The sequence below is a fragment of the Rana temporaria genome, chromosome 6, assembly GCF_905171775.1.
Source record: "Rana temporaria chromosome 6, aRanTem1.1, whole genome shotgun sequence".
Classification (NCBI taxonomy): Eukaryota; Metazoa; Chordata; class Amphibia; order Anura; family Ranidae; genus Rana; species Rana temporaria.
In genome coordinates, this window is record NC_053494.1 from 145,163,812 (window position 1) to 145,176,208 (window position 12,397).

General features: G+C 47.8%; 1 protein-coding gene across 4 annotated transcripts in view; it reads left to right on the forward strand.

The window, feature by feature from the left end:
• Positions 1-2,052: 2,052 nt before the first annotated feature.
• Positions 2,053-12,397, forward strand: part of RBM44 (RNA binding motif protein 44) — a 350,280-nt gene continuing 339,935 nt past the window's right edge. For 3 of the 4 annotated variants that reach the window (XM_040357497.1, XM_040357498.1, XM_040357499.1), the window contains exon 1: positions 2,054-2,194. The gene's annotated coding sequence lies outside the window, so the exon portion shown is untranslated. Of the gene's footprint in view, positions 2,195-12,397 lie in introns of all 4 variants that reach the window. The other variant, XM_040357500.1, reaches the window with a different exon arrangement.

The window sequence follows — 12,397 nt, forward strand, 5'->3', positions numbered from 1 at the left end:
GTGATTAATGTCATATGATTAGAAATTTTATTTTATAGCAACATCACATTTTATAGCTTATCTATGCATTCTATGGAGAGAGGAAAACGTGTGACCCTGAAGTGTTTGACGTGAAGAAAAAGTGGCAACCCTACATAGGTGTGAACACCCATGCGATCCGATTCCACTGCAGACCAAAAAAAGGGTCCTGCACCATTTTACTGTGAATGCGATTCGAATTCAGCCATACAATCTGTAAGGCTGAATTTGCATGGCACAGACATCGCATGTGATCTGCACAGCAGTGCGGTGTGAATCGCACGCAATGTCTGACATCGCACCAATGTGAACCCAGCCTAAAGGAAGAAAGAGACGTTTTAGCTGTCTAATGCCCATTTTACAAGGTGTTTGACTTTTTTTTTTTTGCCCCTAAATGTTAGCTCATGCCACCAAGTTTAGAGGTAGGGGTGTTTAGGGGCAAAAATCTGAAGGCACCAAAATCTCATCCAGCACAGAAACATTTGGGCAGAAAAATGGCACAACAAGCCTAAAAGCTACAGTAGTCGTGTTTAGCGCTTTTTCAATTAAATGTCCAGAATAAATTTATATTCTGGCAAATGAAATAAATAAACCCCAAAACGCCCGATGTGCATGAATGGCATTAGGCGCGTTTTTAATGCTGCTTTTCTTCTGTAAGGCGTTCATAGGAGCCTAATGTGCATGAGGACGAAAACGCGTCAGTCACTGTGAGACATTCATATCTGCAGTCCTAGGCCAGCTTTATTAACCCCTTCCTTACTGGCGCATTGTAAAATGACGCCGGCAGGAACCCTCCCTCGACATCCTTTGTTCCCGGTGATCTAGGGCGCACGCGCGCGACGACGCTTGTGACCTGGCGCGCATGCCGGCAGCCGCGATCACGGCAGGAGTGTGGATCTGTGTGTGTAAACACACAGATCCATGTCCTGTCAGTGGTGAGGAGACCCAATGCTGTGTTCCCAGTACAGAGGAACACACATCGGTCTCCTCCCCTTGTGAGTCCCCTTCCCCCTACAGTTAGAACACACTTTCGGGAACATTTTAACCCCTTCAGCGCCCCCTAGCTAGGGTTGCCACTTCATCCCTTTAAACCAGAACACATATTAATTACACAGGTTCTGTGGCTGATTAAGGTGGTAATTAAACTCACCTGGTGCCTTATCTGCATTACATTAGCCACAAAACATGTGTAATCCATATGTGTTCGGGATTAAAGGGATGAGGTGGCAACCCTACCCCTAGCGTTAACCCCTGCCAGTCACATTTACACAGTAATCAGTGCATATTTATAGCACTAATCGCTGTATAAATGTGAATGGTCCCAAAAACGTGTCAAAAGTGTCCGATGTGTTTGCCGCAATGTCACGGTCACAATAAAAAATCGCAGATCGCCGCCATTACTAGTAAAAAAATTAACAAAATAAAAATGCCATAAATCTATCAACTATTTTGTAGAGGCTATAACTTTTGCGCAAACCAATCAATACGATTATTGCGATTTTTTTTTTTACCAAAAATATGTATTCGCCTAAACTGAGGAAAAAAATAATTTTTTAACAAAAATTGTAATATTGATTAAATAAAAAAGTAAAAAATATTGTGTTTTTTTTTTTTTAATTGTCGCTCTTCTTTTGTTTATAGCGCAAAAAATAAAAACTGCAGAGATGATCAAATACCACCAAACGAAAGCTCTATTTGTGGGGAAAAAAACATAAAGTTTAAGTTTGGGTACAGTGTTGCATGACCACGCAATTGTCATTCAAAGTGCAACAGCGCTGAAAACGAAAAATTGGTCTGGGCAGGAAGGGGGTGAAAATGCCCTGTATGGAAGGGGTTAAATAAGACTAAGGAGCACGTTCACATTGCATTTTCCACACTAATATCTTAGCTGCTCAAGTTTTATGTTTGCTAAGCTACGGTCCCTTCATAACCCGCACATACTTTATTTTAGCTTTACAGAAGGTAGCCAACCACAGCGCGTACAGCAACCTCTGCAAATCCGCCCTCCCGCCAATAGAAGGAGGTTCCATCCAGAAGCGAACGCGTGGCCGGACGCTGATTGGTGGAGACGTTTCTTGTTTCTCCTGGGCGGGCTTACTTAGTTGTTCGTTTGGTTCTCGTGCGCGTTGGCCGCCATTACTTGCTGCTCAGCGTGTGGAAAGTGCGGGAGAGCGAGGTAAAGTCACGGTACCGTTTATAAGATGTGTCATGACGGCTCATGAGGATGTATGTAGAGAGTGACGTAGGTCTCACTGTTATGGTGGTGATAAGTTTAGTGGGAGGTGAGGACTGTGACCTCTCCCTCCTCCTCTGAGATGATTGAGGGCGATGGATGGGCCTTCCGAGCTCAGGCTGGTATTACGTGCTCTACTAAAGATTGTTAGGAGACCTGATTTTGATGCAATCCAAAGGGCTGTAAGTGATTAGTGTTGTCAGTTTGGTAAGAAACCAACAGAGACTCAGACTTAGGCCTGCACTGGAGAAGTGGACTGATCTGCTTAGGCTTCTTTCACACTATGGATTGTATGTCCGTTTTATAATATCCGTATTACACCTATTAACGGACGTTTATTAACGGATTTAATAACGGATACATACGGATAAATATTTTACCATTCTTCCTTTATTGAAAACGGATAATGTTTATCCGTATATATCCGTATACATCCGTTATATCATTCCTTTCTAACGTCCGTTAATAAAAACATTTCACCCTTTCTTGAAGTCCAGCTCCAGAAGTCGCATGGATATTCAGGGGAACCCCGCCGTCAATTTAAAACAAAAGTGACGTGCGGTTCCCGGTAAATATCCATAACCAGACCCTTCAGGTCTGGTATGGATATTCAGGGGAACCCCGCCGTCAATTTAAAACAAAAATGACGTGCGGTTCCCCCTAAATATCCATAACCAGACCCATTATCCGAGCACGTTGACCTGGCCGGCCGCAGAAAAGAGGGGGGGACAGAGTGCGGCCCCCCCTCTCTCCTGAACCGCACCAGGCCACATGCCCTCAACATGGGGAGGATGTCCCCATGTTGATGGGGACAAGGGTCTCATCCCCACAACCCTTGCCCGGTGGTTGTGGGGGTATGCGGGCGGGAGGTTTATCAGAATCTGGAAGACCCCTTTAACAAAGGGGACCCCCAGATCCTGACCCCCCCCCCTGTGTGAAATGGTAATGGGGTACACTGTACCTCTACCATTTCACGAAGGAAGTAAAAAGTATTGTAAAAAAACACACTGACACAAAAGAATAAAGTCCTTTATTAAAAAAAAAAAAAAAAAAACTCCAGCGCTGAAAAATCCACTCGTTCCCAGCTTCCAGCGTTGTCCTGATCCTGCGACGGGTGCGGGTGATCTCCCGCGATGAGAAGATCCAGCGTCGGGTGATCTCCGCTCCGGCGATGTGAAGATCCATCCATCTGGCGCAGCAGCATCCCGGACCTTCTCTCACCGCTGGGCACAGCCCAGCGAATGAGCGGCTGAAGCGGTGACATTTCTTATATAGAGGAGGCAGAGCCACCCGTCACGTGACCCTGCCCCCTCTGACGTACCTCTGCTACGTCACTGGGGAAGACCATGAAGAGGTCTTTCCTCTTCATGGTCTTCCCCAGTGACGTAGCAGAGGTACGTCAGAGGGGGCAGGGTCACGTGACGGGTGGCTCTGCCTCCTCTATATAAGAAATGTCACCGCTTCAGCCGCTCATTCGCTGGGCTGTGCCCAGCGGTGAGAGGAGGTCCGGGATGCTGCTGCGCCAGATGGATGGATCTTCACATCGCCGGAGCGGAGATCACCCGACGCTGGATCTTCTCATCGCGGGAGATCACCCGCACCCGTCGCAGGATCAGGACAACGCTGGAAGCCGGGAACGAGTGGATTTTTCAGCGCTGGAGTTTTTTTTTTTTTTTAATAAAGGACTTTATTCTTTTGTGTCAGTGTGTTTTTTTACAATACTTTTTACTTCGTGAAATGGTAGAGGTACAGTGTACCCCATTACCATTTCACACAGGGGGGGGGTCAGGATCTGGGGGTCCCCTTTGTTAAAGGGATCTTCCAGATTCTGATAAACCTCCCGCCCGCATACCCCCACAACCACCGGGCAAGGGTTGTGGGGATGAGACCCTTGTCCCCATCAACATGGGGACATCCTCCCCATGTTGAGGGCATGTGGCCTGGTGCGGTTCAGGAGAGAGGGGGGGCCGCACTCTGTCCCCCCCTCTTTTCTGCGGCCGGCCAGGTCAACGTGCTCGGATAATGGGTCTGGTTATGGATATTTAGGGGGAACCGCACGTCATTTTTGTTTTAAATTGACGGCGGGGTTCCCCTGAATATCCATACCAGACCTGAAGGGTCTGGTTATGGATATTTACCGGGAACCGCACGTCATTTTTGTTTTAAATTGACAGCGGGGTTCCCCTGAATATCCATGCTCAGTAAAATTAACGTCCGTTAACATAACGGACATTTACGGAGACATTTACTAACGTCCATGTGCCATAGACTTCAATGTTAAAATATAACGGACGTTAATATATCCGTTACTTGCAACGGACAAATAATTTACAAAAAATAGTGCAAGACCCGTCACATATTCCGTTATAACTAACATCCGTATGTTATAACGGACTATTACGGATCTTTACGGAACATAAAAAAATCCCATAGACTTTAATGATATTTTATAAAGGACGTATAACTTCCGTTTTTTAACATTATCTGACGGATTTTAAAACGGATTATTAAAACGGATTTATTTTGTAGTGTGAAAAGGGCCTTAGATGTCTTCAATTAAAGGAAGACTAGCCCCCCCCCCCATCACTCTCCACAAATCTACCCCAAAGTGTCCCCCCCCCCCTCACTCCTCAAATCTACCCCAAAGTGTCCCCCCCCCCCATCACTCTCCTCAAATCTACCCCAAAGTGTCCCCCCCCATCACTCTCCTCAAATCTACCCCAAAGTGTCCCCCCCCTTTCACTCTCATCAAATCTACCCCAAAGTGTCCCCCCCCCCTTTCCCTCTCATCAAATCTACCCCAAAGTGTCCCCCCCCCCATCACTCTCCTCAAATCTACCCCAAAGTGTCCCCCCCCCTTTCACTCATCAAATCTACCCCAAAGTGTGCCCCCCCCATCACTCTCCTCAAATCTACCCCAAAGTGTCCCCCCCCCTTTCACTCTCATCAAATCTACCCCAAAGTGTCCCCCCCCCCATCACTCTCATCAAATCTACCCCAAAGTGTCCCCCCCCCCATCACTCTCCTCAAATCTACCCCAAAGTGTCCCCCCCCCCCTTTCACTCATCAAATCTACCCCAAAGTGTCCCCCCCCCTTTCACTCTCATCAAATCTACCCCAAAGTGTCCCCCCCCCATCACTCTCCTCAAATCTACCCCAAAGTGTCCCCCCCCCATCACTCTCCTCAAATCTACCCCAAAGTGTCCCCCCCCCCCCCCCACTCATCAAATCTACCCCAAAATGTCCCCCCCCTTTCACTCATCAAATCTACCCCAAAGTGTGCCCCCCCCCCCATCACTCCTCAAATCTACCCCAAAGTGTGCCCCCCCCCCCCTCACTCTCCTCAAATCTACCCCAAAGTGTCACCCCCCCCATCACTCTCCTCAAATCTACCCCAAAGTGTGTCCCCCCCCCTCACTCTCCTCAAATCTACCCCAAAGTGTGTCCCCCCCCCTCACTCTCCTCAAATCTACCCCAAAGTGTGTCCCCCCCCCCTCACTCTCCTCAAATCTACCCCAAAGTGTGTCCCCCCCCTCACTCCTCAAATCTACCCCAAAGTGTGTCCCCCCCTCACTCCTCAAATCTACCCCAAAGTGTGTCCCCCCCTCACTCCTCAAATCTACCCCAAAGTGTGTCCCCCCCCCTCACTCTCCTCAAATCTACCCCAAAGTGTGTCCCCCCCCCTCACTCTCCTCAAATCTACCCCAAAGTGTGTCCCCCCCCCTCACTCTCCTCAAATCTACCCCAAAGTGTGTCCCCCCCCATCACTCTCCTCAAATCTACCCCAAAGTGTGTCCCCCCCCCATCACTCTCCTCAAATCTACCCCAAAGTGTCCCCCCCATCACTCTCCTCAAATCTACCCCAAAGTGTCCCCCCCCATCACTCTCCTCAAATCTACCCCAAAGTGTCCCCCCCCTCTCCTCAAATCTACCCCAAAGTGCCCCCCACCCATCACTCCTCATCTACCCCAAAGTGTCCCACCCCCCCATCACTCATCAAATCTACCCCAAAGTGTCCCCCCCCCTTTCACTCATCAAATCTACCCCAAAGTGTCCCCCCCCCATCACTCTCCTCAAATCTACCCCAAAGTGTCCCCCCCATCACTCTCCTCAAATCTACCCCAAAGTGTCCCCCCCCATCACTCTCCTCAAATCTACCCCAAAGTGTCCCCCCCCATCACTCTCCTCAAATCTACCCCAAAGTGTCCCCCCCCCCCCATCACTCTCCTCAAATCTACCCCAAAGTGTCCCCCCCCATCACTCTCCTCAAATCTACCCCAAAGTGTCCCACCCCCCCCCATCACTCATCAAATCTACCCCAAAGTGTCCCCCCCCCCCTTTCACTCATCAAATCTACCCCAAAGTGTCCCCCCCCATCACTCTCCTCAAATCTACCCCAAAGTGTCCCCCCCCATCACTCTCCTCAAATCTACCCCAAAGTGTCCCCCCCCCTCTCCTCAAATCTACCCCAAAGTGCCCCCCACCCATCACTCCTCATCTACCCCAAAGTGTCCCACCCCCCCCATCACTCATCAAATCTACCCCAAAGTGTCCCCCCCATCACTCTCCTCAAATCTACCCCAAAGTGTCCCCCCCCCCCATCACTCTCCTCAAATCTACCCCAAAGTGTCCCCCCCCATCACTCTCCTCAAATCTACCCCAAAGTGTCCCCCCCCCCCCCATCACTCTCCTCAAATCTACCCCAAAGTGTCCCCCCCCATCACTCTCCTCAAATCTACCCCAAAGTGTCCCACCCCCCCCATCACTCATCAAATCTACCCCAAAGTGTCCCCCCCCCCTTTCACTCATCAAATCTACCCCAAAGTGTCCCCCTCCCCCATCACTCTCCTCAAATCTACCCCAAAGTGTCCCCCCCATCACTCTCCTCAAATCTACCCCAAAGTGTCCCCCCCCCCCCCCATCACTCTCCTCAAATCTACCCCAAAGTGTCCCCCCCCATCACTCTCCTCAAATCTACCCCAAAGTGTCCCCCCCCATCACTCTCATCAAATCTACCCCAAAGTGTCCCCCCCCCCCCCCATCACTCTCATCAAATCTACCCCAAAGTGTCCTCACCCCCCCATCACTCTCCTCAAATCTACCCCAAAGTGTCCCCCCTCTCACCTCCCATCTATACTAAAGTGTTCCTCCTCCCATCTATCCCAAAGTGTGTGTCCCCCCCCCCCCTTCACTCTCCTCCTATCTATCCCAAAGTGTTTTTGTGCTATAAACGGAAAAAGGGCTAAGAATTAAAAAAAAAAAAGTCTGCTATAAGGGTCAGTTCACACCACATGCAGTCCGGTGCATTTTGTTCTGCATCAAAAACGCATGGAAAGTTATATGGTTTTCAATGGCATAGTTTACACCAGTGCTTGCAGTTCCAGTGCGTTCCAGAAAAAAAAGCAGAACATGCTGTATTTTTCCTGGACTGTACTGGAACGCTGTAAAATACATAAAAATGCACATGTCCTTATTTTAAGGTCAAGAAAAGAGGGTGAAAAAAAATGCACTGGACTGCATCAAAAATGCACTGGACCACGTCAAAAACATGCATGCAGAAAAGCAACTGGAACACATCCGTACTGCGTTTCTGTGGTATGAACTGGCTTCAAACATATCCAGTAATAAACTCTTTCTTCATAAATTTAGACCAGTATGTATTCTGCTACTTATTGTGGGTAAAAAAACAAAACAAAAAAAAAGCAATAAGCGCATATTGGTTGGTTTGCACAAAAGTTATAGCTTCTACAACCTACAGGATGTTTATTAAATTTGATCAAACATTCCAATCATGTTACTCCATTGCATTTCCAATATATAAAAAGATCACATATATATCCATATACAGACATTAGAAAATCCCAATTTAACCCCTTGCGCCCCCCCCCCCCCTTGATTTCTATTGTTTTAATCAAGTTTTTCTTCCTTCCTATTCTGGCCCCATCCTAAGTCTGGACTCTTTAAGTTTTCCGAATAACTCCATGTTTTCTTAAATTCTTTCCAGCATTCCCATTTATCTGTAAATCCTGTTTTTTCTTCCTCTATACCAGGGGTCTCCAAACTTTCTAAACAAAGGGCCAGTTTACTGTCCTTTAGACTTTAGGGGGGCCGGATTGTGGCCATTGGGAGTAGAAAAGGTCCAGATGACAGCAGGAAAAAACAATGTCTTATCCGTGGTGTCAGTGGGAGGATATGTGTCCCATCATTGGAGTCATTGGGCCCCATTGTTGATGTCATTGGAAGAAATTGTGTTCCACCATTGGTGTCATTGGGAGAAATTCTGCCTCACCATAGGTGTCATTGGGAGAAATTCTGCCTCACCATAGGTGTCATTGGGAGGAATAGTGTCCCATCATTGGGAGGAGAAGTGCCCCATCATTGGTGTAGTTGGATCACATTGTTGGTGTCATTGGGAGAATTGTGTCCCCTCATTGGAGTCATTGGGCCCCATTGTTGGTGTCATTGGGAGAATTGTGTCCCCTCATTGGAGTCATTGGGCCCCATTGTTGGTGTCATTGGGAGATATCGTGCCCCATCATAGGTGTCATTGGGAGGCATTGTATCCCTTCGTTGGTGTCATTGGAAGGAATTGTGCCCCTTTATTGATGTCAGTAAGGGTAATTATGCCCTTGTTGGTATCAGTGCATGAAATAGTGCCCAAAGGGCCGCATAAAGGCAAGCAAAGGGCCGCAGTTTGGAGACCTATGCTATACTATACTTCAGTCCTTCCACGCTATACGTATCTTCCACTGAGTTGATCCACTCCCATATTGATGGACTTTCCACCTCCTGCCATTTCTTTGCAATCAACCTTTTAGCCGCATGTAACAAATGTGGTATCAAAGACTCTTTGTAATATTTCACCGCTTCGTCTCCTCCATGGAATAATACTATCCATGGGTCTTTTTTTATCTCCCTCTTGGTAATTTCTTTTATCAGACCTAGGATTTTCTCACAATATTTTTTGATTTTGGGACAATCCCACCACAGGTGGGCCATTGTACCCGTTGTTCTGCAACCTCGCCAACACTCCGCTGTCTGTCCCTCTTTGAATTTACTAATTTTGTCTGGTGTTGCATACCAACCTGCTATACACTTGTAGTTCATTTCTGCAGTCCTGGTGTCAGCGGCCGAGGAGTGGGTAAATTTTATAATTTTCCCTATAGTGATTTTATCCTTTAGGCTCCATGCACACTGAAGCTGATAAACTGCAGTTTATTGGCGTTTTGGCTTTTTTTTTTTTAAAGCCCATAAACGGAACTCTGCTAGCCTATGGACCCATGCACACCTGGGCGTTTTTTTTAGTGTTAATGGAGTTAATTGGAGTTTATTGGCTTTTTTCTGAACGCCCGAAATTTGCGTAAAAAGTGCAGTTTTTGGTATGAAAAAACGCAAAAAAAAACGTTTTTTTTTTTATCCATTAAAAAAAAAAAAAAAAAGCTACACTGAAAGACGCTGATTAAAGCAATTGCAAAAACGCTAAAAAACGTTGAAAGGCTCCCTGCAAAGCTACTGGCGTTTTTTTTATAGCTTTTTTTAGCTTCAGTGTGCATGGAGCCTTATACTGGAATTATTATATATATATTTTTGTTTTTTATTCGTAAACTAGTAATGGCAGCGATCAGCGACTTCTAGTGGAATTGCTACAGTATGACACTTTGTGGGAATCAGTGCTAAAAATATACACTGCCACTACTAATGCCGTTGGCTAGAAAGGGTTTAACATCTAGGGTGATCAAAGGGTTAAATGTGTGCCTAACCAGTGTCTGCAAACCGACCTGAAACAGCGGCCGCTTTGTCACTTGACAAAGGAGCGCGTATGCCCATTGTGAGTTTGGCGCATGCTCTGAAACGTGTTGTGGTTTCTCCCCCTCACCTTGCTGATGTCACACGCCAGTTGGCGTCCTCAAAGCATGGAGCTCCGCCAGCCAGTTCCGAACCAAAACATCCACGGCCGGGACTCCTTCGGTCTGACACCGCGGCGGCTCAGCACGGTCATCCTATACAGCTCCAGACGACATCTGCTTACAGGATCCACAGCGTGACAGACTCAGCAGGCTCATCACTTCTCTCGGGGCGCTTGTTATCCATAGCTTTTATGTAAGTGTGGAAATACATGTTGCTGCTTTTATTAAATATTTGCACTCAGAGGCGCTTTCTTTTCTGTTTTTCTTCGCAGAAGTCCTTTGTCGTCCCTCAGCGCATGACGGTCCGTTCTCCTTTTGAGGACAGCCTTTTGAAAAAATGGGCCTCTTCTCCGGTCGTGGACTCCCCGGTCTCTTGGCTAAATAAGTTAACCACTCTCCCAGTAGAGGGGACCCCTGCCTTTAAGGACCCTACTGACAGGAGGTCCGAAACTGTGACCCCGTTCCATGTTCACCATGCTGGTGTCTGCGTTGCGGCCTATTTTGGCTGCAACTTTGGTGTCTCAGACGTTTACTGAATGGGCAAAGATTTTGCGCCAGACCATGGAGGAGCATCAGCTCCCCCCTGAGTGTGTGAGGTTGGCCGACCAGTTGGTACAGGGCCTTTTGTATGTCTGTGATGCCACTCTGGATGCAGCTCCCTTGATCTCCAGAGCGGTGGTATTACGCGGCCTGATTTGGCTGGTCTGCTGACCAAGCATCCAAAAATAAGCTCTAGCAGATTTGCCCTTCAAAGGTGGGAGGCTTTTTGCTACCTCGCTGGAGGACATTATTAAGGATGTCACTGGAGGTAAGGGCACACTTCTCCCTCCTTCCTCCAAGGGGAAGGAGCTGCGCCGTAATCCGGGGCCCTCTTATTCCACGCAGAAGTAGTATTTTCGTCAGTCCGGGTCAGCCGGCAGTTCCTCCCAGACTGACAAAGCTCCAGCTGGGGGACAGAAGTGTCCCTGGGTGCGCAAGCCTAACAAGCCTGCTGCCGCATTAAGTTTTGCCCCCGCCCGACTCAAGGGTGGGGGGGGACGGCTTTGCGGGGTTTGCAGCTCGGTGGACCTCCCTGCTCTCCGACCAGTGGGTCTGCTAGGTGGTAACTTTGGGGTACAAGATCAATTTTCTTTCTTGTCTGCCAAACGGATGCTTTCTCTCAAATCTTTCCCTCCTGTTTGTAGTCCCAAAGAAGGATGGTGTTCGTCCAATCTTGGACCTCAAGGCCCTCAATGCCTTTGTGAGGGTGCGGAAGTTCAGGATGGTATCCATTCGTTCGGTGGTTGCTGCGCTTCATTTGCGGGACTTTCTGCCGTCCCTGGACATCAAGGACGCATACTTGCATGTCCCCATATGCACCGGGCATCAGAGGTTTCTGCGCTTTGCGATCGGCGAAAACCACTATCAATTTGTGGCTCTTCCCTCTGGCTTAGTGTCGGCACCAAGGTGCTCGCCCCGATTCTGGCTTTACTGAGACAGCGAGGCATTGCTGTCATGGGCTACTTGGACGATCTTCTGAGAGCTAGACATCGTCCGTCCACACCTTTTCCAAATTTTACAAGGTTGATGTGAATGCATTTTCGGATCCTTTTGGCCGCAAGGTTTTGCAGGCGGCTGTTTGAGTTTGCACCTCCTCCGTTGAGGAGCTCTGCTTGTTTGGGGTGAAGTTCGTTTTTCTCTTATCGTCCATGGACGGACACAGCTCTTTAAATCTTGACAAGTGGGTTATGTTCCCTGTTTACAGGAGAGGACTAGGCAGAAACATGTTAAATAGTTAAATACATGTTACATTAACAGAGTTGAACAGCCCCGCCCAGGGGGCGGTCCCTCCAGACATAACCCTCCTCACGGCAGCTTGCAGCCTCAGTTTCGTTCTGCCTAGCAAGGAGAAGGACGTATGGCTCCCTTTGGGCCCAGCGCCCTGAGGAGAAATGTTATTTTACTTTTTCTTGAAGAATCTTTTTTCCTAGATTTCAGGTTGGCCTCACAGATTTACATTTTAACAATTTAAGACGTTCAGGAATGAGCAGGCTAATACATTTTGAAGATGAGAATCGAAGGATGAGTGGGGGAGAAATGGAAGAGGTATTCAGCAGGGAAATAGATCAAATGAGACTAAATCAATTAAAAGCAGCAATTAGAGCAATGAATCCACAATGTAAAGCGGCTAGAGATCTTTCAAGATATGAGGAACTATGCCTGAAGGGTGACAAGCTGAGACATGGTCTGTCTTTAATGT